This window comes from Myotis davidii, unplaced genomic scaffold (genome assembly GCF_000327345.1).
Source record: "Myotis davidii unplaced genomic scaffold, ASM32734v1 scaffold1, whole genome shotgun sequence".
In the NCBI taxonomy this organism is placed as follows: domain Eukaryota; kingdom Metazoa; phylum Chordata; class Mammalia; order Chiroptera; family Vespertilionidae; genus Myotis; species Myotis davidii.
Genome location: NW_006294681.1, coordinates 908,262 through 912,242, shown reverse-complemented (window position 1 = coordinate 912,242; position 3,981 = coordinate 908,262). Strand labels below are relative to the sequence as shown.

The window sequence follows — 3,981 nt, the reverse complement described above, 5'->3', positions numbered from 1 at the left end:
TCTCTCAGTATGATGGTTTTGAGATTCACCCATATAGTTGCATATTGAATTTATTCTCTTTATTGCCAATGGTATTCCATTGTATGTAAATACCACTATTTTCTTATGAATTCACTTGTCCCTAGACATTTAGATTATTTCACATTTTTTTGCTATTATGAACAAAGCTGCTATGAACATTCATGTTCAAGTATTTTTGCGGACATATGTTGCTATTCCTTTTGCATAAATACCTAGGAGTGGGTTGTTGCCAGTCTTTCCTGAAGTAGTTGAACCATTCTACACTCTCACTGGCAATGTATGAGTTCTAATTGCTTCACATATTTGTTAATATTTAATGCTATCAGTGCTTTTAATTTTTCTATGCTATAGGGTCTATAGAGGATATCTCACTGCTATTGTAACTTACATTTCTCCAATGACCAAATCTTACTTTTTTTCTGTTTTTAATTGGTCATTAGTACATCTTCCTTTGTTATGTCTACTGAAGTCATTTTCCATTGTTCATTTAAAAAATTCTGTTGTTTTGCATTGTGTTATTGAGTTTTAAGAGTTCTCAATATTATTCTAGATATAAGTCCTTCATCAGACATATGTTGTGGAATTTTTTTTTTTTTAGTCTTCTGCTTACTATTCATTTTCCTGGTGATTTTTAATTTTGATTAATTCTAAAACTTTTTTGCAGCCTATTAAACTTTGATAGTCTATGTTGCAAAAATATTCTCTCTTTTCCTTTAAGGATAGTTCTAGGTTTTATGTTTAGCTCTACCATTTATCTCAAATTAATTTTAATGCATGTTGTGAGATGGGGTTAAGTTATATTTTTTTCCATACTGATATCCAGTTTTTGTAGTACCATTTGTTAAAAAGACTCACCTTTCTCTGATTGAATTATTCTTGTACCTTTTTAAAAAACCCATTGTCTCTTTAAATGTTTCATCTATTTCTGAATTCTACATTCTCTTCTACTTGTCTATAGTTTTTGTCCTTAAAATATCATATTTTGTATTATATATAAAGTATTGTATAATCATTAATACATATTAGTTTTTTATTACTGTTGTAACAAATTACCGAAGGCCTACTGGCTTAAACCAATATAAACTTATTCTCTTATAGTTCTAAAGGCAAGAAGTCTAAAACGGGTCTTACTGAGCTAAAATTAAGGTGTCATCAGGCCTTCATTCCTTCTGGAGGCTCTAGAGGAGAATGTGTTTCCTTGTCTTTTCCAGTTTGTGAAGGCTAATTACATCCCATTGCTTGCAGTCTCCTTCCAGCAATAACATCACTCTAACGGTCTGCTTCTGTCATCACATCTCTCACTCTGACACTCTTTATCCATCCTGTGTGGACTATCCAGATTACACTGGGCCTACTCAAAGCAATCTACAGATTCAATGCAAGCTCTATCAAACTACCAATGGTATTTTCCACAAAACTAGAATCAATAATCCTAAAATTTTATAAGGAACACAAAAGAGCCTGAATAGCCAAAGCTAACTAAGTGTTCACTGAAAGGAATAAATAAAGATGTGAGCTATACATATAAGGCCTTTATTTATAGTTAAGTTTTTAAATATGGCAATATATTCCATGCATATTTTTTGCCCTCAAGATTATCTTGGTTAGTCTTAGTCTTTGAATTTTCATATAAATTTCAGATTTAACTTGTTAATTTTTATATCCCCAAAATGTCTACTAGGATTTATATTGGAGTTTTGTTGAATCTTCAATTTGGAGGGAAAATATTGAAATCTTAATAATCTTAGCAATATTGAGGCAAAAGAACAAAGCTAGAGGTATCATGCTTCCTGATATCAAACTATACTACAAAGCTATAGTAATCAAAACACTATGGTACTAGCACAAAATCAGACACATAGATAAATAAAACAGAATTAAGAGCCCAGAAACAATCCACACATAGACAGTCAATTAATCTATGACAAAGGAGTCAAAAATACACAATGGGAAAAAGAATCTCATTATGCATTTGCATTGTTCCAGATTGGATGCTTAATAGACTCCTGAGTTGTGGGTTAATGTCTTCATACATTTTGGAATATTGTTATATATCATCTTTTTTTTTTCCCCAAATATGACTTATGCCTCATTTTCTTTCTCTTTCACTTTCAGGAATGCATCAAATACATGTTGGACCTTTTCACCATCTGCCATATCTGCTTTTAAATTTACCTATTGAGTTCTTATTTTTAATTATATAATCGCTAGAGGCTCAGTGCACAAAAATTTGTGCACTCGGGAGGGGGAGTCTCTCAGCTGGACCAGTGCCCTCTCAAAGTCTGCGACCCCTCAGGGGATGACCACCTGCTGGCTTAGGACTGCTCCCTGGGGGGATTGGGCCTAAGCTGGCAATCAGACATCCCTCTGGCAGCCCGGCAGCCCTCGGGGGGTGTTCACTTGCCAGCTTAGGCCCAATCCCCAGGGAGCAGGCCTAAGCCAGCAGGTGTTTATCCCCCAGGGAGCAGACCTAAGCTGCAGTCGGACATCCTTAGCACTGCTGAGGAGGCAGGAGAGGCTCCCACCACCACCATTGTACTGGCAGTCATCAGCCTGACTTGTGGTTGAGCAGAGCTCCCCCTTGTGGGAACGCACTGACAACCAGAGGGGCAGTTCCTGCATTGAGCATCTGCCCCATGGTGGTCAGTGTGTGTCATAGTGACCAGTCATTTCCAGTCTTTCTGCTGTTAGGGTCAGTTTGCATATTACACTTTTACTATATAGGATAGAGGCCTGGTGCATGGGTGGGGGCCAGTTGGATTGCCCTGAAGGGTGTCCCAGATCAGGGTGGGTGTCCCCTTGGGTGTCCTTTTTTTCTTTTTTTTGGGGGGGGGGTATTTATTTACCTTCTATAATTGAAACTTTGTTGCTTTTGGAGCTCAGGGCCGGGCCGCTGCAGGCGGGTAACCTTGGCTTCCTTCATCACTGGAGCAAGCAAGCCTCCTGCTCACTTCAGCTATGTGGCTGCCGCCGCCATCTTGGTTGGCGGTTAATTTGCATATCGCCCTGATTAGCCAATGGTAAGCATAGCAAAGGTATGGTCAATTACCTTTTTTGTCTTTTATTAGATAGGATATTATTTCCCAGTTTTTAAAGTAGCCATTTGATTATTTCTTATAGATCAGTATTTTTCAATAAAATTCTGTATCTTGTTCATTATTTCTCTTACAAATTCATCACAGGTTTATCTAAGGTTCATATTTGACAAGTCCAATATCTAGATTATCCATGTATCTCTTCAGCCAGCTCATCTCTGCAGATCTAGTCCATGAAATTTTGGCTTTTTCCTGTTTTTCATTTTGGATTTTTATGACTGTTCTAACTGCTTTTGTTAGAATTATTGATAAGTAGTTCATCACAATCAGAAGCAGAAGATCATTATGCACAGTTCTAAAGTGATAAGTACATGTCATATAATGAAGTCATTTTTTTAAATTGAGTTATACTTTTTATTGTATTGAGAGTTGCAAAATTCTTAAAAACAAACAAAAACCAGAGACTGATTTGTCCCTGGTTTTACAGTTTAGAATATCTAGGTACTACAGAAGTTACTGTGAAGAGCAAATTTGCAAAATAATTCACTTATTTATGGAGGAAGCAAATTATTACTGGGTGCCAAGAGTGTACACCCAACATTGTGTTAGGTTCAGAGGACACAGCAAAAGAGTACATTCATACAATTCATTGTTAAACATATGCAACAATATTTGAATACTAGCTTTGTCATTATACAGTTTTTTAATGATGGTCAAGTCAACACATCACTGTCAATTTCTGTCTGTAGATAATAAAGTTTGAATATGATTATTTCTAAACTCCCCTTCTCCTTTTAATCCCTGTAGATTATAACATTTACGAAGTGAAGGCCTAAGTCTGTCAGTGCAACATCCTGAATGTCTAAAATAATGCTTGGCCCTCAGGAAATATTATAGAGTAAATGGAGATATATATATGTATATA

General features: G+C 36.0%; 1 long non-coding RNA gene across 1 annotated transcript in view; it reads left to right on the top strand.

Annotated features, from left to right (window-relative positions):
• The first annotated feature begins 537 nt into the window (after window positions 1-537).
• Window positions 538-3,981, top strand: part of LOC107183980 — a 16,597-nt gene continuing 13,153 nt past the window's right edge. Inside the window, exons 1-2 of the long non-coding RNA XR_001514800.1 lie at window positions 538-595; window positions 751-757. This is a non-coding gene — a long non-coding RNA (uncharacterized LOC107183980). The remainder of the gene's footprint in view (window positions 596-750; window positions 758-3,981) is intronic.